This window comes from Heterodontus francisci, unplaced genomic scaffold (assembly GCF_036365525.1).
Source record: "Heterodontus francisci isolate sHetFra1 unplaced genomic scaffold, sHetFra1.hap1 HAP1_SCAFFOLD_172, whole genome shotgun sequence".
Taxonomy (NCBI): Eukaryota; Metazoa; Chordata; class Chondrichthyes; order Heterodontiformes; family Heterodontidae; genus Heterodontus; species Heterodontus francisci.
In genome coordinates, this window is record NW_027141631.1 from 964,647 (window position 1) to 987,550 (window position 22,904).

A 22,904-nucleotide genomic window follows, 5' to 3' on the forward strand; every position below is an offset into this window, starting at 1 on the left:
TCTGTGTTTGTGTTTGTGTTTGTGTGCGCATGTATAAAAGTCTCTGTGTTTGTGTTTGTGTTTGTGTTTGTGTGCGCATATATAAAAGTCTCTGTCTTTGTGTTTGTGTTTGTGTTTGTGTGCGCATATATAAAAGTCTCTGTGTTTGTGTTTGTGTTTGTGTGCGCATATATACAAGTCTCTGACTTTGTGTTTGTGTTTGTGTTTGTGTTTGTGTGCGCATATATAAAAATCGCTGTGTTTGTGTTTGTGTTTGTGTTTGTGTGCGCATATATAAAAGTCTCTGTCTTTGTGTTTGTGTTTGTGTTTGTGTTTGTGTGCGCATATGTAAAAGTCTCTGTCTTTGTGTTTGTGTTTGTGTTTGTGTTTGTGTGCGCATATATAAAAGTCTCTGTCTTTGTGTTTGTGTTTGTGTTTGTGTTTGTGTGCGCATATATAAAAGTCTCTTTCTTTGTGTTTGTGTTTGAGTTTGTGTGCGCATATATAAAAGTCTCTGTATTTGTGTTTGTGTGCGCATATATAAAAGCCTCTGTCTTTGTGTTTATGTTTGTGTTTGTGTTTGTGTGTGCATATATAAAAGTCTCTGTGTTTGTGTTTGTGTTTGTGTTTGTGTTTGTGTGCGCATATATAAAAGTCTCTGTGTTTGTGTTTGTGTTTGTGTTTGTGTGCGCATATATAAAAGTCGCTGTGTTTATGTTTGTGTTTGTGTTTGTGGGCGCATATATAAGAGTCTCTGTGTTTGTGTTTGTGTTTGTGTTTGTGTGCGCATATATAAAAGTATCTGTGTTTGTGTTTGTGTGCGCATATATAAAAGTCTCTGTCTTTGTGTTTGTGTTTGTGTGCGCATATATAAAAGTCTCTGACTTTGTGTTTGTGTTTGTGTTTGTGTTTGTGTTTGTGTGCGCATATATAAAAGTCTCTGTGTTTGTGTTTGTGTTTGTGTTTGTGTGCGCATATATAAAAGTCTCTGTCTTTGTGTTTGTGTTTGTGTTTGTGTTTGTGTGCGCATATATAAATGTCTCTGTGTTTGTGTTTGTGTTTGTGTTTGTGTTTGTGTGCGCATATATAAAAGTATCTGTGTTTGTGTTTGTGTTTGTGTTTGTGTGCGCATATATAAAAGTATCTGTGTTTGTGTTTGTGTTTGTGTTTGTGTGCGCATATATAAACGTCTTTGTGTTTGTGTTTGTGTTTGTGTCCGCATATATAAAAGTCTCTGTGTTTGTGTTTGTGTTTGTGTGCACATATATAAAAGTCTCTGTGTTTGTGTTTGTGTGCGCATATATAAAAGTCTCTGTCTTTGTGTTTGTGTTTGTGTTTGTGTTTGTGTTTGTGTGCGCATATATAAAAGTCTCTGTCTTTGTGTTTGTGTTTGTGTTTGTGTGCGCATATATAAAAGTCTCTGTCTTTGTGTTTGTGTTTGTGTTTGTGTGCGCATATATAAAAGTCTCTGTATTTGTGTTTGTGTTTGTGTTTGTGTTAGTGTGCGCATATATAAAAGTCTCTGAGTTTGTGTTTGTGTGCGCATATATAAAAGTCTCTGTCTTTGTGTTTGTGTTTGTGTTTGTGTTTGTGTGCGCATATATAAAAGTCTCTGTCTTTGTGTTTGTGTTTGTGTTTGTGTGCGCATATATAAAAGTCTCTGTCTTTGTGTTTGTGTTTGTGTGTGTGTTTGTGTTTGTGTTTGTGTGCGCATATATAAAAGTCTCTGCATTTGTGTTTGTGTTTGTGTTTGTGTACGCATATATAAAAGTCTCTGTCTTTGTGTTTGTGTTTGTGTTTGTGTTTGTGTGCGCATATATAAAAGTCTCTGTCTTTGTGTTTGTGTGCGCAAATATAAAAGTCTCTGTCGTTGTGTTTGTGTTTGTGTTTGTGTTTGCATATATAAGAGTCTTTGTGTTTGTGTTTGTGTTTGTGTTTGCATATATAAATGTCTTTGTGTCTGTGTTTGTGTTTGTGTTTGTGTGCGCATACATAAAAGTCTCTGTGTTTGTGTTTGTGTTTGTGTGCGCATATATAAAAGTCTCTGTGTTTGTGTTTGTGTTTGTGTGCGCATATATAAAAGTCTCTGTGTTTGTGTTTGTGTTTGTGTGCGCATATATAAAAGTCTCTGTGTTTGTGTTTGTGTTTGCGTGCACATATATAAAAGTCTCTGTGTTTGTGTTTGTGTTTGTGTTTGTGTGCGCATATATAAAAGTATCTGTGTTTGTGTTTGTGTTTGTGTTTGTGTGCGCATATATAAAAGTCTCTGTGTTTGTGTTTGTGTTTGTGTTTGTGTGCGCATATATAAAAGTCTTTGTGTTTGTGTTTGTGTTTGTGTGCGCATATATAAAAGTCTCTGTGTTTGTGTTTGTGTTTGTGTGCACATATATAAAAGTCTCTGTGTTTGTGTTTGTGTGTGCATATATAAAAGTCTCTGTCTTTGTGTTTGTGTTTGTGTTTGTGTTTGTGTTTGTGTGCGCATATATAAAAGTCTCTGTCTTTGTGTTTGTGTTTGTGTTTGTGTGCGCATATATAAAAGTCTCTGTCTTTGTGTTTGTGTTTGTGTTTGTGTGCGCATATATAAAAGTCTCTGTCTTTGTGTTTGTGTTTGTGCGTGTGTTTGTGTTTGTGTTTGTGTGCGCATATATAAAAGTCTCTGTATTTGTGTTTGTGTTTGTGTTTGTGTTTGTGTGCGCATATATAAAAGTCTCTGAGTTTGTGTTTGTGTGCGCATATATAAAAGTCTCTGTCTTTGTGTTTGTGTTTGTGTTTGTGTTTGTGTGCGCATATATAAAAGTCTCTGTCTTTGTGTTTGTGTTTGTGTTTGTGTGCGCATATATAAAAGTCTCTGTCTTTGTGTTTGTGTTTGTGTGTGTGTTTGTGTTTGTGTTTGTGTGCGCATATATAAAAGTCTCTGCATTTGTGTTTGTGTTTGTGTTTGTGTGCGCATATATAAAAGTCTCTGTCTTTGTGTTTGTGTTTGTGTTTGTGTTTGTGTGCGCATATATAAAAGTCTCTGTCTTTGTGTTTGTGTGCGCAAATATAAAAGTCTCTGTCGTTGTGTTTGTGTTTGTGTTTGTGTTTGCATATATAAGAGTCTTTGTGTTTGTGTTTGTGTTTGTGTTTGCATATATAAATGTCTTTGTGTCTGTGTTTGTGTTTGTGTTTGTGTGCGCATACATAAAAGTCTCTGTGTTTGTGTTTGTGTTTGTGTGCGCATATATAAAAGTCTCTGTGTTTGTGTTTGTGTTTGTGTTTGTGTGCGCATATATAAAAGTCTCTGTGTTTGTGTTTGTGTTTGTGTGCGCATATATAAAAGTCTCTGTGTTTGTGTTTGTGTTTGCGTGCACATATATAAAAGTCTCTGTGTTTGTGTTTGTGTTTGTGTTTGTGTGCGCATATAAAAGAGTCTCTGTGTTTGTGTTTGTGTGCGCATATATAAAAGTCTCTGTGTTTGTGTTGGTGTTTGTGTGCGCATATATAAAAGTCTCTGTGTTTGTGTTTGTGTTTGTGTGCGCATATATAAAAGTCTCTGTGTTTGTGTTTGTGTTTGTGTTTGAATTTGTGTTTGTGTGCGCATATATAAAAGTCTCTGTGTTTGTGTTTGTGTTTGTGTGTGCATATATAAAAGTATCTGTGTTTGTGTTTGTGTTTGTGTTTGTGTGCGCATATATAAAAGTCTCTGTGTTTGTGTTTGTGTTTGTGTTTGTGTGCGCATATATAAAAGTCTTTGTGTTTGTGTTTGTGTTTGTGTGCGCATATATAAAAGTCTCTGTGTTTGTGTTTGTGTTTGTGTGCACATATATAAAAGTCTCTGTGTTTGTGTTTGTGTGCGCATATATAAAAGTCTCTGTCTTTGTGTTTGTGTTTGTGTTTGTGTTTGTGTTTGTGTTTGTGTGCGCATATATAAAAGTCTCTGTCTTTGTGTTTGTGTTTGTGTTTGTGTGCGCATATATAAAAGTCTCTGTCTTTGTGTTTGTGTTTGTGTGCGCATATATAAAAGTCTCTGTATTTGTGTTTGTGTTTGTGTTTGTGTTTGTGTGCGCATATATAAAAGTCTCTGAGTTTGTGTTTGTGTGCGCATATATAAAAGTCTCTGTCTTTGTGTTTGTGTTTGTGTTTGTGTTTGTGTGCGCATATATAAAAGTCTCTGTCTTTGTGTTTGTGTTTGTGTGCGCATATATAAAAGTCTCTGTCTTTGTGTTTGTGTTTGTGTGTGTGTTTGTGTTTGTGTTTGTGTGCGCATATATAAAAGTCTCTGCATTTGTGTTTGTGTTTGTGTTTGTGTACGCATATATAAAAGTCTCTGTCTTTGTGTTTGTGTTTGTGTTTGTGTTTGTGTGCGCATATATAAAAGTCTCTGTCTTTGTGTTTGTGTGCGCAAATATAAAAGTCTCTGTCGTTGTGTTTGTGTTTGTGTTTGTGTTTGCATATATAAGAGTCTTTGTGTTTGTGTTTGTGTTTGTGTTTGCATATATAAATGTCTTTGTGTCTGTGTTTGTGTTTGTGTTTGTGTGCGCATACATAAAAGTCTCTGTGTTTGTGTTTGTGTTTGTGTGCGCATATATAAAAGTCTCTGTCTTTGTGTTTGTGTTTGTGTGTGTGTTTGTGTTTGTGTTTGTGTGCGCATATATAAAAGTCTCTGCATTTGTGTTTGTGTTTGTGTTTGTGTGCGCATATATAAAAGTCTCTGTCTTTGTGTCTGTGTTTGTGTTTGTGTTTGTGTGCGCATACATAAAAGTCTCTGTGTTTGTGTTTGTGTTTGTGTGCGCATATATAAAAGTCTCTGTCTTTGTGTTTGTGTTTGTGTGTGTGTTTGTGTTTGTGTTTGTGTGCGCATATATAAAAGTCTCTGCATTTGTGTTTGTGTTTGTGTTTGTGTGCGCATATATAAAAGTCTCTGTCTTTGTGTTTGTGTTTGTGTGCGCATATATAAAAGTCTCTGTATTTGTGTTTGTGTTTGTGTTTGTGTTTGTGTGCGCATATATAAAAGTCTCTGAGTTTGTGTTTGTGTGCGCATATATAAAAGTCTCTGTCTTTGTGTTTGTGTTTGTGTTTGTGTTTGTGTGCGCATATATAAAAGTCTCTGTCTTTGTGTTTGTGTTTGTGTGCGCATATATAAAAGTCTCTGTCTTTGTGTTTGTGTTTGTGTGTGTGTTTGTGTTTGTGTTTGTGTGCGCATATATAAAAGTCTCTGCATTTGTGTTTGTGTTTGTGTTTGTGTACGCATATATAAAAGTCTCTGTCTTTGTGTTTGTGTTTGTGTTTGTGTTTGTGTGCGCATATATAAAAGTCTCTGTCTTTGTGTTTGTGTGCGCAAATATAAAAGTCTCTGTCGTTGTGTTTGTGTTTGTGTTTGTGTTTGCATATATAAGAGTCTTTGTGTTTGTGTTTGTGTTTGTGTTTGCATATATAAATGTCTTTGTGTCTGTGTTTGTGTTTGTGTTTGTGTGCGCATACATAAAAGTCTCTGTGTTTGTGTTTGTGTTTGTGTGCGCATATATAAAAGTCTCTGTCTTTGTGTTTGTGTTTGTGTGTGTGTTTGTGTTTGTGTTTGTGTGCGCATATATAAAAGTCTCTGCATTTGTGTTTGTGTTTGTGTTTGTGTGCGCATATATAAAAGTCTCTGTCTTTGTGTTTGTGTGCGCAAATATAAAAGTCTCTGTCGTTGTGTTTGTGTTTGTGTTTGTGTTTGCATATATAAGAGTCTTTGTGTTTGTGTTTGTGTTTGTGTTTGCATATATAAATGTCTTTGTGTCTGTGTTTGTGTTTGTGTTTGTGTGCGCATACATAAAAGTCTCTGTGTTTGTGTTTGTGTTTGTGTGCGCATATATAAAAGTCTCTGTGTTTGTGTTTGTGTTTGTGTTTGTGTGCGCATATATAAAAGTCTCTGTGTTTGTGTTTGTGTTTGTGTGCGCATATATAAAAGTCTCTGTGTTTGTGTTTGTGTTTGCGTGCACATATATAAAAGTCTCTGTGTTTGTGTTTGTGTTTGTGTTTGTGTGCGCATATAAAAGAGTCTCTGTGTTTGTGTTTGTGTGCGCATATATAAAAGTCTCTGTGTTTGTGTTGGTGTTTGTGTGCGCATATATAAAAGTCTCTGTGTTTGTGTTTGTGTTTGTGTGCGCATATATAAAAGTCTCTGTGTTTGTGTTTGTGTTTGTGTTTGAATTTGTGTTTGTGTGCGCATATATAAAAGTCTCTGTGTTTGTGTTTGTGTTTGTGTTTGTGTGCGCATATATAAAAGTATCTGTGTTTGTGTTTGTGTTTGTGTTTGTGTGCGCATATATAAAAGTCTCTGTGTTTGTGTTTGTGTTTGTGTTTGTGTGCGCATATATAAAAGTCTTTGTGTTTGTGTTTGTGTTTGTGTGCGCATATATAAAAGTCTCTGTGTTTGTGTTTGTGTTTGTGTGCACATATATAAAAGTCTCTGTGTTTGTGTCTGTGTGCGCATATATAAAAGTCTCTGTCTTTGTGTTTGTGTTTGTGTTTGTGTTTGTGTTTGTGTGCGCATATATAAAAGTCTCTGTCTTTGTGTTTGTGTTTGTGTTTGTGTGCGCATATATAAAAGTCTCTGTCTTTGTGTTTGTGTTTGTGTTTGTGTGCGCATATATAAAAGTCTCTGTATTTGTGTTTGTGTTTGTGTTTGTGTTTGTGTTTGTGTGCGCATATATAAAAGTCTCTGAGTTTGTGTTTGTGTGCGCATATATAAAAGTCTCTGTCTTTGTGTTTGTGTTTGTGTTTGTGTTTGTGTGCGCATATATAAAAGTCTCTGTCTTTGTGTTTGTGTTTGTGTTTGTGTGCGCATATATAAAAGTCTCTGTCTTTGTGTTTGTGTTTGTGTGTGTGTTTGTGTTTGTGTTTGTGTGCGCATATATAAAAGTCTCTGCATTTGTGTTTGTGTTTGTGTTTGTGTACGCATATATAAAAGTCTCTGTCTTTGTGTTTGTGTTTGTGTTTGTGTTTGTGTGCGCATATATAAAAGTCTCTGTCTTTGTGTTTGTGTGCGCAAATATAAAAGTCTCTGTCGTTGTGTTTGTGTTTGTGTTTGTGTTTGCATATATAAGAGTCTTTGTGTTTGTGTTTGTGTTTGTGTTTGCATATATAAATGTCTTTGTGTCTGTGTTTGTGTTTGTGTTTGTGTGCGCATACATAAAAGTCTCTGTGTTTGTGTTTGTGTTTGTGTGCGCATATATAAAAGTCTCTGTGTTTGTGTTTGTGTTTGTGTGCGCATATATAAAAGTCTCTGTGTTTGTGTTTGTGTTTGTGTGCGCATATATAAAAGTCTCTGTGTTTGTGTTTGTGTTTGCGTGCACATATATAAAAGTCTCTGTGTTTGTGTTTGTGTTTGTGTTTGTGTGCGCATATATAAAAGTATCTGTGTTTGTGTTTGTGTTTGTGTTTGTGTGCGCATATATAAAAGTCTCTGTGTTTGTGTTTGTGTTTGTGTTTGTGTGCGCATATATAAAAGTCTTTGTGTTTGTGTTTGTGTTTGTGTGCGCATATATAAAAGTCTCTGTGTTTGTGTTTGTGTTTGTGTGCACATATATAAAAGTCTCTGTGTTTGTGTTTGTGTGCGCATATATAAAAGTCTCTGTCTTTGTGTTTGTGTTTGTGTTTGTGTTTGTGTGCGCATATATAAAAGTCTCTGTCTTTGTGTTTGTGTTTGTGTTTGTGTGCGCATATATAAAAGTCTCTGTCTTTGTGTTTGTGTTTGTGTGCGCATATATAAAAGTCTCTGTCTTTGTGTTTGTGTTTGTGTGTGTGTTTGTGTTTGTGTTTGTGTGCGCATATATAAAAGTCTCTGTATTTGTGTTTGTGTTTGTGTTTGTGTTTGTGTGCGCATATATAAAAGTCTCTGAGTTTGTGTTTGTGTGCGCATATATAAAAGTCTCTGTCTTTGTGTTTGTGTTTGTGTTTGTGTTTGTGTGCGCATATATAAAAGTCTCTGTCTTTGTGTTTGTGTTTGTGTTTGTGTGCGCATATATAAAAGTCTCTGTCTTTGTGTTTGTGTTTGTGTGTGTGTTTGTGTTTGTGTGCGCATATATAAAAGTCTCTGCATTTGTGTTTGTGTTTGTGTTTGTGTGCGCATATATAAAAGTCTCTGTCTTTGTGTTTGTGTTTGTGTTTGTGTTTGTGTGCGCATATATAAAAGTCTCTGTCTTTGTGTTTGTGTGCGCAAATATAAAAGTCTCTGTCGTTGTGTTTGTGTTTGTGTTTGTGTTTGCATATATAAGAGTCTTTGTGTTTGTGTTTGTGTTTGTGTTTGCATATATAAATGTCTTTGTGTCTGTGTTTGTGTTTGTGTTTGTGTGCGCATACATAAAAGTCTCTGTGTTTGTGTTTGTGTTTGTGTGAGCATATATAAAAGTCTCTGTGTTTGTGTTTGTGTTTGTGTTTGTGTGCGCATATATAAAAGTCTCTGTGTTTGTGTTTGTGTTTGTGTGCGCATATATAAAAGTCTCTGTGTTTGTGTTTGTGTTTGCGTGCACATATATAAAAGTCTCTGTCGTTGTGTTTGTGTTTGTGTTTGTGTGCGCATATAAAAGAGTCTCTGTGTTTGTGTTTGTGTGCGCATATATAAAAGTCTCTGTGTTTGTGTTGGTGTTTGTGTGCGCATATATAAAAGTCTCTGTGTTTGTGTTTGTGTTTGTGTGCGCATATATAAAAGTCTCTGTGTTTGTGTTTGTGTTTGTGTTTGAATTTGTGTTTGTGTGCGCATATATAAAAGTCTCTGTGTTTGTGTTTGTGTTTGTGTTTGTGAGCGCATATATAAATGTCTCTGTGTTTGTGTTTGTGTTTGTGTTTGTGTGCGCATATATAAAAGTCTCTGTCTTTGTGTTTGTGTTTGTGTTTGTGTTTGTGTGCGCATATATAAAAGTCTTTGTGTTTGTGTTTGTGTGCGCATATATAAAAGTCTCTGTGTTTGTGTTTGTGTTTGTGTGCGCATATATAAAAGTCTCTGTGTTTGTGTTTGTGTGCGCATATATAAAAGTCTCTGTCTTTGTGTTTGTGTTTGTGTTTGTGTTTGTGTGCGCATATATAAAAGTCTCTGTCTTTGTGTTTGTGTTTGTGTTTGTGTGCGCATATATAAAAGTATCTGTGTTTGTGTTTGTGTGCGCATATATAAAAGTCTCTGTCTTTGTGTTTGTGTTTGTGTGCGCATATATAAAAGTCTCTGACTTTGTGTTTGTGTTTGTGTTTGTGTTTGTGTTTGTGTGCGCATATATAAAAGTCTCTGTGTTTGTGTTTGTGTTTGTGTTTGTGTGCGCATATATAAAAGTCTCTGTCTTTGTGTTTGTTTTTGTGTTTGTGTTTGTGTGCGCATATATAAAAGTCTCTGTGTTTGTGTTTGTGTTTGTGTTTGTGTTTGTGTGCGCATATATAAAAGTATCTGTGTTTGTGTTTGTGTTTGTGTTTGTGTGCGCATATATAAAAGTCTCTGTGTTTGTGTTTGTGTTTGTGTTTGTGTGCGCATATATAAAAGTCTTTGTGTTTGTGTTTGTGTTTGTGTGCGCATATATAAAAGTCTCTGTGTTTGTGTTTGTGTTTGTGTGCACATATATAAAAGTCTCTGTGTTTGTGTTTGTGTGCGCATATATAAAAGTCTCTGTCTTTGTGTTTGTGTTTGTGTTTGTGTTTGTGTGCGCATATATAAAAGTCTCTGTGTTTGTGTTTGTGTTTGTGTTTGTGTGCGCATATATAAAAGTCTCTGTCTTTGTGTTTGTGTTTGTGTTTGTGTGCGCATATATAAAAGTCTCTGTATTTGTGTTTGTGTTTGTGTTTGTGTTTGTGTGCGCATATATAAAAGTCTCTGAGTTTGTGTTTGTGTGCGCATATATAAAAGTCTCTGTCTTTGTGTTTGTGTTTGTGTTTGTGTTTGTGTGCGCATATATAAAATTCTCTGTCTTTGTGTTTGTGTTTGTGTTTGTGTGCGCATATATAAAAGTCTCTGTCTTTGTGTTTGTGTTTGTGTGTGTGTTTGTGTTTGTGTTTGTGTGCGCATATATAAAAGTCTCTGCATTTGTGTTTGTGTTTGTGTTTGTGTACGCATATATAAAAGTCTCTGTCTTTGTGTTTGTGTTTGTGTTTGTGTTTGTGTGCGCATATATAAAAGTCTCTGTCTTTGTGTTTGTGTGCGCAAATATAAAAGTCTCTGTCGTTGTGTTTGTGTTTGTGTTTGTGTTTGCATATATAAGAGTCTTTGTGTTTGTGTTTGTGTTTGTGTTTGCATATATAAATGTCTTTGTGTCTGTGTTTGTGTTTGTGTTTGTGTGCGCATACATAAAAGTCTCTGTGTTTGTGTTTGTGTTTGTGTGCGCATATATAAAAGTCTCTGTGTTTGTGTTTGTGTTTGTGTTTGTGTGCGCATATATAAAAGTCTCTGTGTTTGTGTTTGTGTTTGCGTGCACATATATAAAAGTCTCTGTGTTTGTGTTTGTGTTTGTGTTTGTGTGCGCATATATAAAAGTCTTTGTGTTTGTGTTTGTGTTTGTGTTTGTGTGCGCATATATAAAAGTCTCTGTGTTTGTGTTTGTGTTTGTGTTTGTGTGCGCATAAATAAAAGTCTTTGTGTTTGTGTTTGTGTTTGTGTGCGCATATATAAAAGTCTCTGTGTTTGTGTTTGTGTTTGTGTGCACATATATAAAAGTCTCTGTGTTTGTGTTTGTGTGCGCATATATAAAAGTCTCTGTCTTTGTGTTTGTGTTTGTGTTTGTGTTTGTGTTTGTGTGCGCATATATAAAAGTCTCTGTCTTTGTGTTTGTGTTTGTGTTTGTGTGCGCATATATAAAAGTCTCTGTCTTTGTGTTTGTGTTTGTGTGCGCATATATAAATGTATCTGTCTTTGTGTTTGTGTTTGTGTGCGCATATATAAAAGTCTCTGTATTTGTGTTTGTGTTTGTGTTTGTGTTTGTGTGCGCATATATAAAAGTCTCTGAGTTTGTGTTTGTGTGCGCATATATAAAAGTCTCTGTCTTTGTGTTTGTGTTTGTGTTTGTGTTTGTGTGCGCATATATAAAAGTCTCTGTCTTTGTGTTTGTGTTTGTGTTTGTGTGCGCATATATAAAAGTCTCTGTCTTTGTGTTTGTGTTTGTGTGTGTGTTTGTGTTTGTGTTTGTGTGCGCATATATAAAAGTCTCTGCATTTGTGTTTGTGTTTGTGTTTGTGTGCGCATATATAAAAGTCTCTGTCTTTGTGTTTGTGTTTGTGTTTGTGTTTGTGTGCGCATATATAAAAGTCTCTGTCTTTGTGTTTGTGTGCGCAAATATAAAAGTCTCTGTCGTTGTGTTTGTGTTTGTGTTTGTGTTTGCATATATAAGAGTCTTTGTGTTTGTGTTTGTGTTTGTGTTTGCATATATAAATGTCTTTGTGTCTGTGTTTGTGTTTGTGTTTGTGTGCGCATATATAAATGTCTCTGTATTTGTGTTTGTGTTTGTGTTTGTGTTTGTGTGCGCATATATAAAAGTCTCTGAGTTTGTGTTTGTGTGCGCATATATAAAAGTCTCTGTCTTTGTGTTTGTGTTTGTGTTTGTGTTTGTGTGCGCATATATAAAAGTCTCTGTCTTTGTGTTTGTGTTTGTGTTTGTGTGCGCATATATAAAAGTCTCTGTCTTTGTGTTTGTGTTTGTGTGTGTGTTTGTGTTTGGGTTTGTGTGCGCATATATAAAAGTCTCTGCATTTGTGTTTGTGTTTGTGTTTGTGTGCGCATATATAAAAGTCTCTGTCTTTGTGTTTGTGTTTGTGTTTGTGTTTGTGTGCGCATATATAAAAGTCTCTGTCTTTGTGTTTGTGTGCGCAAATATAAAAGTCTCTGTCGTTGTGTTTGTGTTTGTGTTTGTGTTTGCATATATAAGAGTCTTTGTGTTTGTGTTTGTGTTTGTGTTTGCATATATAAATGTCTTTGTGTCTGTGTTTGTGTTTGTGTTTGTGTGCGCATACATAAAAGTCTCTGTGTTTGTGTTTGTGTTTGTGTGCGCATATATAAAAGTCTCTGTGTTTGTGTTTGTGTTTGTGTTTGTGTGCGCATATATAAAAGTCTCTGTGTTTGTGTTTGTGTTTGTGTGCGCATATATAAAAGTCTCTGTGTTTGTGTTTGTGTTTGCGTGCACATATATAAAAGTCTCTGTGTTTGTGTTTGTGTTTGTGTTTGTGTGCGCATATAAAAGAGTCTCTGTGTTTGTGTTTGTGTGCGCATATATAAAAGTCTCTGTGTTTGTGTTGGTGTCTGTGTGCGCATATATAAAAGTCTCTGTGTTTGTGTTTGTGTTTGTGTGCGCATATATAAAAGTCTCTGTGTTTGTGTTTGTGTTTGTGTTTGAATTTGTGTTTGTGTGCGCATATATAAAAGTCTCTGTGTTTGTGTTTGTGTTTGTGTTTGTGAGCGCATATATAAATGTCTCTGTGTTTGTGTTTGTGTTTGTGTTTGTGTGCGCATATATAAAAGTCTCTGTCTTTGTGTTTGTGTTTGTGTTTGTGTTTGTGTGCGCATATATAAAAGTCTTTGTGTTTGTGTTTGTGTGCGCATATATAAAAGTCTCTGTGTTTGTGTTTGTGTTTGTGTGCGCATATATAAAAGTCTCTGTGTTTGTGTTTGTGTGCGCATATATAAAAGTCTCTGTCTTTGTGTTTGTGTTTGTGTTTGTGTTTGTGTGCGCATATATAAAAGTCTCTGTCTTTGTGTTTGTGTTTGTGTTTGTGTGCGCATATATAAAAGTCTCTGTCTTTGTGTTTGTGTTTGTGTTTGTGTGCGCATATATAAAAGTCTCTGTCTTTGTGTTTGTGTTTGTGTGTGTGTTTGTGTTTGTGTTTGTGTGCACATATATAAAAGTCTCTGTATTTGTGTTTGTGTTTGTGTTTGTGTTTGTGTGCGCATATATAAAAGTATCTGAGTTTGTGTTTGTGTGCGCATATATAAAAGTCTCTGTCTTTGTGTTTGTGTTTGTGTTTGTGTTTGTGTTTGTGTGCGCATATATAAAAGTCTCTGTCTTTGTGTTTGTGTTTGTGTGCGCATATATAAAAGTCTCTGTCTTTGTGTTTGTGTTTGTGTTTGTGTTTGTGTGTGCATATATAAAAGTCTCTATCTTTCTGTTTGTGTTTGTGTTTGTGTGCGCATATATAAAAGTCTCTGTCTTTGTGTTTGTGTTTGTGTTTGTGTTTGTGTGCGCATATATAATAGTCTCTGTCTTTGTGTTTGTGTTTGTGTTTGTGTGCACATATATAAAAGTCTCTGTCTTTGTGTTTGTGTTTGTGTTTGTGTGCGCATATATAAAAGTCTCTGTCTTTGTGTTTGTGTTTGTGTGTGTGTTTGTGTTTGTGTTTGTGTGCGCATATATAAAAGTCTCTGCATTTGTGTTTGTGTTTGTGTTTGTGTTTGTGTGCGCATATATAAAAGTCTCTGAGTTTGTGTTTGTGTGCGCATATATAAAAGTCTCTGTCTTTGTGTTTGTGTTTGTGTTTGTGTTTGTGTGCGCATATATAAAAGTCTCTGTCTTTGTGTTTGTGTTTGTGTGCGCATATATAAAAGTCTCTGTCTTTGTGTTTGTGTGTGTGTGTGTGTTTGTGTTTGTGTTTGTGTGCGCATATATAAAAGTCTCTGCATTTGTGTTTGTGTTTGTGTTTGTGTACGCATATATAAAAGTCTCTGTCTTTGTGTTTGTGTTTGTGTTTGTGTTTGTGTGCGCATATATAAAAGTCTCTGTCTTTGTGTTTGTGTGCGCAAATATAAAAGTCTCTGTCGTTGTGTTTGTGTTTGTGTTTGCATATATAAGAGTCTTTGTGTTTGTGTTTGTGTTTGTGTTTGCATATATAAATGTCTTTGTGTCTGTGTTTGTGTTTGTGTTTGTGTGCGCATACATAAAAGTCTCTGTGTTTGTGTTTGTGTTTGTGTGCGCATATATAAAAGTCTCTGTGTTTGTGTTTGTGTTTGTGTGCGCATATATAAAAGTCTCTGTGTTTGTGTTTGTGTTTGTGTGCGCATATATACAAGTCTCTGTGTTTGTGTTTGTGTTTGCGTGCACATATATAAACGTCTCTGTGTTTGTGTTTGTGTTTGTGTTTGTGTGCGCATATATAAAAGTATCTGTGTTTGTGTTTGTGTTTGTGTTTGTGTGCGCATATATAAAAGTCTCTGTGTTTGTGTTTGTGTTTGTGTTTGTGTGCGCATATATAAAAGTCTTTGTGTTTGTGTTTGTGTTTGTGTGCGCATATATAAAAGTCTCTGTGTTTGTGTTTGTGTTTGTGTGCACATATATAAAAGTCTCTGTGTTTGTGTTTGTGTGCGCATATATAAAAGTCTCTGTCTTTGTGTTTGTGTTTGTGTTTGTGTTTGTGTTTGTGTGCGCATATATAAAAGTCTCTGTCTTTGTGTTTGTGTTTGTGTTTGTGTGCGCATATATAAAAGTCTCTGTCTTTGTGTTTGTGTTTGTGTTTGTGTGCGCATATATAAAAGTCTCTGTCTTTGTGTTTGTGTTTGTGTGTGTGTTTGTGTTTGTGTTTGTGTGCGCATATATAAAAGTCTCTGTATTTGTGTTTGTGTTTGTGTTTGTGTTTGTGTGCGCATATATAAAAGTCTCTGAGTTTGTGTTTGTGTGCGCATATATAAAAGTCTCTGTCTTTGTGTTTGTGTTTGTGTTTGTGTTTGTGTGCGCATATATAAAAGTCTCTGTCTTTGTGTTTGTGTTTGTGTTTGTGTGCGCATATATAAAAGTCTCTGTCTTTGTGTTTGTGTTTGTGTGTGTGTTTGTGTTTGTGTTTGTGTGCGCATATATAAAAGTCTCTGCATTTGTGTTTGTGTTTGTGTTTGTGTGCGCATATATAAAAGTCTCTGTCTTTGTGTTTGTGTTTGTGTTTGTGTTTGTGTGCGCATATATAAAAGTCTCTGTCTTTGTGTTTGTGTGCGCAAATATAAAAGTCTCTGTCGTTGTGTTTGTGTTTGTGTTTGTGTTTGCATATATAAGAGTCTTTGTGTTTGTGTTTGTGTTTGTGTTTGCATATATAAATGTCTTTGTGTCTGTGTTTGTGTTTGTGTTTGTGTGCGCATACATAAAAGTCTCTGTGTTTGTGTTTGTGTTTGTGTGCGCATATATAAAAGTCTCTGTGTTTGTGTTTGTGTTTGTGTGCGCATATATAAAAGTCTCTGTGTTTGTGTTTGTGTTTGTGTGCGCATATATAAAAGTCTCTGTGTTTTTGTTTGTGTTTGCGTGCACATATATAAAAGTCTCTGTGTTTGTGTTTGTGTTTGTGTTTGTGTGCGCATATAAAAGAGTCTCTGTGTTTGTGTTTGTGTGCGCATATATAAAAGTCTCTGTGTTTGTGTTGGTGTTTGTGTGCGCATATATAAAAGTCTCTGTGTTTGTGTTTGTGTTTGTGTGCGCATATATAAAAGTCTCTGTGTTTGTGTTTGTGTTTGTGTTTGAATTTGTGTTTGTGTGCGCATATATAAAAGTCTCTGTGTTTGTGTTTGTGTTTGTGTTTGTGAGCGCATATATAAATGTCTCTGTGTTTGTGTTTGTGTTTGTGTTTGTGTGCGCATATATAAAAGTCTCTGTCTTTGTGTTTGTGTTTGTGTTTGTGTTTGTGTGCGCATATATAAAAGTCTTTGTGTTTGTGTTTGTGTGCGCATATATAAAAGTCTCTGTGTTTGTGTTTGTGTTTGTGTTCGCATATATAAAAGTCTCTGTCTTTGTGTTTGTGTGCGCATATATAAAAGTCTCTGTCTTTTTGTTTGTGTTTGTGTTTGTGTTTGTGTTTGTGTGCGCATATATAAAAGTCTCTGTCTTTGTGTTTGTGTTTGTGTTTGTGTGCGCATATATAAAAGTATCTGTGTTTGTGTTTGTGTGCGCATATATAAAAGTCTCTGTCTTTGTGTTTGTGTTTGTGTGCGCATATATAAAAGTCTCTGACTTTGTGTTTGTGTTTGTGTTTGTGTTTGTGTGCGCATATATAAAAGTCTCTGTGTTTGTGTTTGTGTTTGTGTTTGTGTGCGCATATATAAAAGTCTCTGTCTTTGTGTTTGTGTTTGTGTTTGTGTTTGAGTGCGCATATATAAAAGTCTCTGTGTTTGTGTTTGTGTTTGTGTTTGTGTTTGTGAGCGCATATATAAAAGTATCTGTGTATGTGTTTGTGTTTGTGTTTCTGTGCGCATATATAAAAGTCTCTGTGTTTGTGTTTGTGTTTGTGTTTGTGTGCGCATATATAAAAGTCTCTGTGTTTGTGTTTGTGTTTGTGTGCGCATATATAAAAGTCTCTGTGTTTGTGTTTGTGTTTGTGTGCACATATATAAAAGTCTCTGTGTTTGTGTTTGTGTGCGCATATATAAATGTCTCTGTCTTTGTGTTTGTGTTTGTGTTTGTGTTTGTGTTTGTGTGCGCATATATAAAAGTCTCTGTCTTTGTGTTTGTGTTTGTGTTTGTGTGCGCATATATAAAAGTCTCTGTCTTTGTGTTTGTGTTTGTGTTTGTGTGCGCATATATAAAAGTCTCTGTATTTGTGTTTGTGTTTGTGTTTGTGTTTGTGTGCGCATATATAAAAGTCTCTGAGTTTGTGTTTGTTTGCGCATATATAAAAGTCTCTGTCTTTGTGTTTGTGTTTGTGTTTGTGTTTGTGTGCGCATATATAAAAGTCTCTGTCTTTGTGTTTGTGTTTGTGCTTGTGTGCGCATATATAAAAGTCTCTGTCTTTGTGTTTGTGTTTGTGTGTGTGTTTGTGTTTGTGTTTGTGTGCGCATATATAAAAGTCTCTGCATTTGTGTTTGTGTTTGTGTTTGTGTACGCATATATAAAAGTCTCTGTCTTTGTGTTTGTGTTTGTGTTTGTGTTTGTGTGCGCATATATAAAAGTCTCTGTCTTTGTGTTTGTGTGCGCAAATATAAAAGTCTCTGTCGTTGTGTTTGTGTTTGTGTTTGTGTTTGCATATATAAGAGTCTTTGTGTTTGTGTTTGTGTTTGTGTTTGCATATATAAATGTCTTTGTGTCTGTGTTTGTGTTTGTGTTTGTGTGCGCATACATAAAAGTCTCTGTGTTTGTGTTTGTGTTTGTGTGCGCATATATAAAAGTCTCTGTGTTTGTGTTTGTGTTTGTGTTTGTGTGCGCATATATAAAAGTCTCTGTGTTTGTGTTTGTGTGCGCATATATAAAAGTCTCTGTGTTTGTGTTTGTGTTTGCGTGCACATATATAAAAGTCTCTGTGTTTGTGTTTGTGTTTGTGTTTGTGTGCGCATATATAAAAGTATCTGTGTTTGTGTTTGTGTTTGTGTTTGTGTGCGCATATATAAAAGTCTCTGTGTTTGTGTTTGTGTTTGTGTTTGTGTGCGCATATATAAAAGTCTTTGTGTTTGTGTTTGTGTTTGTGTGCGCATATATAAAAGTCTCTGTGTTTGTGTTTGTGTTTGTGTGCACATATATAAAAGTCTCTGTGTTTGTGTTTGTGTGCGCATATATAAAAGTCTCTGTCTTTGTGTTTGTGTTTGTGTTTGTGTTTGTGTTTGTGTGCGCATATATAAAAGTTTCTGTCTTTGTGTTTGTGTTTGTGTTTGTGTGCGCATATATAAAAGTCTCTGTCTTTGTGTTTGTGTTTGTGTTTGTGTGCGCATATATAAAAGTCTCTGTATTTGTGTTTGTGTTTGTGTTTGTGTTTGTGTGCGCATATATAAAAGTCTCTGAGTTTGTGTTTGTGTGCGCATATATAAAAGTCTCTGTCTTTGTGTTTGTGTTTGTGTTTGTGTTTGTGTGCGCATATATAAAAGTCTCTGTCTTTGTGTTTGTGTTTGTGTTTGTGTGCGCATATATAAAAGTCTCTGTCTTTGTGTTTGTGTTTGTGTGTGTGTTTGTGTTTGTGTTTGTGTGCGCATATATAAAAGTCTCTGCATTTGTGTTTGTGTTTGTGTTTGTGTGCGCATATATAAAAGTCTCTGTCTTTGTGTTTGTGTTTGTGTTTGTGTTTGTGTGCGCATATATAAAAGTCTCTGTCTTAGTGTTTGTGTGCGCAAATATAAAAGTCTCTGTCGTTGTGTTTGTGTTTGTGTTTGTGTTTGCATATATAAGAGTCTTTGTGTTTGTGTTTGTGTTTGTGTTTGCATATATAAATGTCTTTGTGTCTGTGTTTGTGTTTGTGTTTGTGTGCGCATATATAAAAGTCTCTGTATTTGTGTTTGTGTTTGTGTTTGTGTTTGTGTGCGCATATATAAAAGTCTCTGAGTTTGTGTTTGTGTGCGCATATATAAAAGTCTCTGTCTTTGTGTTTGTGTTTGTGTTTGTGTTTGTGTGCGCATATATAAAAGTCTCTGTCTTTGTGTTTGTGTTTGTGTTTGTGTGCGCATATATAAAAGTCTCTGTCTTTGTGTTTGTGTTTGTGTGTGTGTTTGTATTTGTGTTTGTGTGCGCATATATAAAAGTCTCTGCATTTGTGTTTGTGTTTGTGTTTGTGTGCGCATATATAAAAGTCTCTGTCTTTGTGTTTGTGTTTGTGTTTGTGTTTGTGTGCGCATATATAAAAGTCTCTGTCTTTGTGTTTGTGTGCGCAAATATAAAAGTCTCTGTCGTTGTGTTTGTGTTTGTGTTTGCATATATAAGAGTCTTTGTGTTTGTGTTTGTGTTTGTGTTTGCATATATAAATGTCTTTGTGTCTGTGTTTGTGTTTGTGTGCGCATACATAAAAGTCTCTGTGTTTGTGTTTGTGTTTGTGTGCGCATATATAAAAGTCTCTGTGTTTGTGTTTGTGTTTGTGTGCGCATATATAAAAGTCTCTGTGTTTGTGTTTGTGTTTGTGTGCGCATATATACAAGTCTCTGTGTTTGTGTTTGTGTTTGCGTGCACATATATAAAAGTCTCTGTGTTTGTGTTTGTGTTTGTGTTTGTGTGCGCATATATAAAAGTATCTGTGTTTGTGTTTGTGTTTGTGTTTGTGTGCGCATATATAAAAGTCTCTGTGTTTGTGTTTGTGTTTGTGTTTGTGTGCGCATATATAAAAGTCTTTGTGTTTGTGTTTGTGTTTGTGTGCGCATATATAAAAGTCTCTGTGTTTGTGTTTGTGTTTGTGTGCACATACAAAAGTCTCTGTGTTTGTGTTTGTGTGCGCATATATAAAAGTCTCTGTCTTTGTGTTTGTGTTTGTGTTTGTGTTTGTGTTTGTGTGCGCATATATAAAAGTCTCTGTCTTTGTGTTTGTGTTTGTGTTTGTGTGCGCATATATAAAAGTCTCTGTCTTTGTGTTTGTGTTTGTGTTTGTGTGCGCATATATAAAAGTCTCTGTCTTTGTGTTTGTGTTTGTGTGTGTGTTTGTGTTTGTGTTTGTGTGCGCATATATAAAAGTCTCTGTATTTGTGTTTGTGTTTGTGTTTGTGTTTGTGTGCGCATATATAAAAGTCTCTGAGTTTGTGTTTGTGTGCGCATATATAAAAGTCTCTGTCTTTGTGTTTGTGTTTGTGTTTGTGTTTGTGTGCGCATATATAAAAGTCTCTGTCTTTGTGTTTGTGTTTGTGTTTGTGTGCGCATATATAAAAGTCTCTGTCTTTGTGTTTGTGTTTGTGTGTGTGTTTGTGTTTGTGTTTGTGTGCGCATATATAAAAGTCTCTGCATTTGTGTTTGTGTTTGTGTTTGTGTGCGCATATATAAAAGTCTCTGTCTTTGTGTTTGTGTTTGTGTTTGTGTTTGTGTGCGCATATATAAAAGTCTCTGTCTTTGTGTTTGTGTGCGCAAATATAAAAGTCTCTGTCGTTGTGTTTGTGTTTGTGTTTGTGTTTGCATATATAAGAGTCTTTGTGTTTGTGTTTGTGTTTGTGTTTGCATATATAAATGTCTTTGTGTCTGTGTTTGTGTTTGTGTTTGTGTGCGCATACATAAAAGTCTCTGTGTTTGTGTTTGTGTTTGTGTGCGCATATATAAAAGTCTCTGTGTTTGTGTTTGTGTTTGTGTTTGTGTGCGCATATATAAAAGTCTCTGTGTTTGTGTTTGTGTTTGTGTGCGCATATATAAAAGTCTCTGTGTTTTTGTTTGTGTTTGCGTGCACATATATAAAAGTCTCTGTGTTTGTGTTTGTGTTTGTGTTTGTGTGCGCATATAAAAGAATCTCTGTGTTTGTGTTTGTGTGCGCATATATAAAAGTCTCTGTGTTTGTGTTGGTGTTTGTGTGCGCATATATAAAAGTCTCTGTGTTTGTGTTTGTGTTTGTGTGCGCATATATAAAAGTCTCTGTGTTTGTGTTTGTGTTTGTGTTTGAATTTGTGTTTGTGTGCGCATATATAAAAGTCTCTGTGTTTGTGTTTGTGTTTGTGTTTGTGAGCGCATATATAAATGTCTCTGTGTTTGTGTTTGTGTTTGTGTTTGTGTGCGCATATATAAAAGTCTCTGTCTTTGTGTTTGTGTTTGTGTTTGTGTTTGTGTGCGCATATATAAAAGTCTTTGTGTTTGTGTTTGTGTGCGCATATATAAAAGTCTCTGTGTTTGTGTTTGTGTTTGTGTTCGCATATATAAAAGTCTCTGTCTTTGTGTTTGTGTGCGCATATATAAAAGTCTCTGTCTTTTTGTTTGTGTTTGTGTTTGTGTTTGTGTTTGTGTGCGCATATATAAAAGTCTCTGTCTTTGTGTTTGTGTTTGTGTTTGTGTGCGCATATATAAAAGTATCTGTGTTTGTGTTTGTGTGCGCATATATAAAAGTCTCTGTCTTTGTGTTTGTGTTTGTGTGCGCATATATAAAAGTCTCTGACTTTGTGTTTGTGTTTGTGTTTGTGTTTGTGTGCGCATATATAAAAGTCTCTGTGTTTGTGTTTGTGTTTGTGTGCGCATATATAAAAGTCTCTGTCTTTGTGTTTGTGTTTGTGTTTGTGTTTGAGTGCGCATATATAAAAGTCTCTGTGTTTGTGTTTGTGTTTGTGTTTGTGTTTGTGAGCGCATATATAAAAGTATCTGTGTATGTGTTTGTGTTTGTGTTTCTGTGCGCATATATAAAAGTCTCTGTGTTTGTGTTTGTGTTTGTGTTTGTGTGCGCATATATAAAAGTCTCTGTGTTTGTGTTTGTGTTTGTGTGCGCATATATAAAAGTCTCTGTGTTTGTGTTTGTGTTTGTGTGCACATATATAAAAGTCTCTGTGTTTGTGTTTGTGTGCGCATATATAAATGTCTCTGTCTTTGTGTTTGTGTTTGTGTTTGTGTTTGTGTTTGTGTGCGCATATATAAAAGTCTCTGTCTTTGTGTTTGTGTTTGTGTTTGTGTGCGCATATATAAAAGTCTCTGTCTTTGTGTTTGTGTTTGTGTTTGTGTGCGCATATATAAAAGTCTCTGTATTTGTGTTTGTGTTTGTGTTTGTGTTTGTGTGCGCATATATAAAAGTCTCTGAGTTTGTGTTTGTTTGCGCATATATAAAAGTCTCTGTCTTTGTGTTTGTGTTTGTGTTTGTGTTTGTGTGCGCATATATAAAAGTCTCTGTCTTTGTGTTTGTGTTTGTGCTTGTGTGCGCATATATAAAAGTCTCTGTCTTTGTGTTTGTGTTTGTGTGTGTGTTTGTGTTTGTGTTTGTGTGCGCATATATAAAAGTCTCTGCATTTGTGTTTGTGTTTGTGTTTGTGTACGCATATATAAAAGTCTCTGTCTTTGTGTTTGTGTTTGTGTTTGTGTTTGTGTGCGCATATATAAAAGTCTCTGTCTTTGTGTTTGTGTGCGCAAATATAAAAGTCTCTGTCGTTGTGTTTGTGTTTGTGTTTGTGTTTGCATATATAAGAGTCTTTGTGTTTGTGTTTGTGTTTGTGTTTGCATATATAAATGTCTTTGTGTCTGTGTTTGTGTTTGTGTTTGTGTGCGCATACATAAAAGTCTCTGTGTTTGTGTTTGTGTTTGTGTGCGCATATATAAAAGTCTCTGTGTTTGTGTTTGTGTTTGTGTTTGTGTGCGCATATATAAAAGTCTCTGTGTTTGTGTTTGTGTGCGCATATATAAAAGTCTCTGTGTTTGTGTTTGTGTTTGCGTGCACATATATAAAAGTCTCTGTGTTTGTGTTTGTGTTTGTGTTTGTGTGCGCATATATAAAAGTATCTGTGTTTGTGTTTGTGTTTGTGTTTGTGTGCGCATATATAAAAGTCTCTGTGTTTGTGTTTGTGTTTGTGTTTGTGTGCGCATATATAAAAGTCTTTGTGTTTGTGTTTGTGTTTGTGTGCGCATATATAAAAGTCTCTGTGTTTGTGTTTGTGTTTGTGTGCACATATATAAAAGTCTCTGTGTTTGTGTTTGTGTGCGCATATATAAAAGTCTCTGTCTTTGTGTTTGTGTTTGTGTTTGTGTTTGTGTTTGTGTGCGCATATATAAAAGTTTCTGTCTTTGTGTTTGTGTTTGTGTTTGTGTGCGCATATATAAAAGTCTCTGTCTTTGTGTTTGTGTTTGTGTTTGTGTGCGCATATATAAAAGTCTCTGTCTTTGTGTTTGTGTTTGTGTGTGTGTTTGTGTTTGTGTTTGTGTGCGCATATATAAAAGTCTCTGTATTTGTGTTTGTGTTTGTGTTTGTGTTTGTGTGCGCATATATAAAAGTCTCTGAGTTTGTGTTTGTGTGCGCATATATAAAAGTCTCTGTCTTTGTGTTTGTGTTTGTGTTTGTGTTTGTGTGCGCATATATAAAAGTCTCTGTCTTTGTGTTTGTGTTTGTGTTTGTGTGCGCATATATAAAAGTCTCTGTCTTTGTGTTTGTGTTTGTGTGTGTGTTTGTGTTTGTGTTTGTGTGCGCATATATAAAAGTCTCTGCATTTGTGTTTGTGTTTGTGTTTGTGTGCGCATATATAAAAGTCTCTGTCTTTGTGTTTGTGTTTGTGTTTGTGTTTGTGTGCGCATATATAAAAGTCTCTGTCTTAGTGTTTGTGTGCGCAAATATAAAAGTCTCTGTCGTTGTGTTTGTGTTTGTGTTTGTGTTTGCATATATAAGAGTCTTTGTGTTTGTGTTTGTGTTTG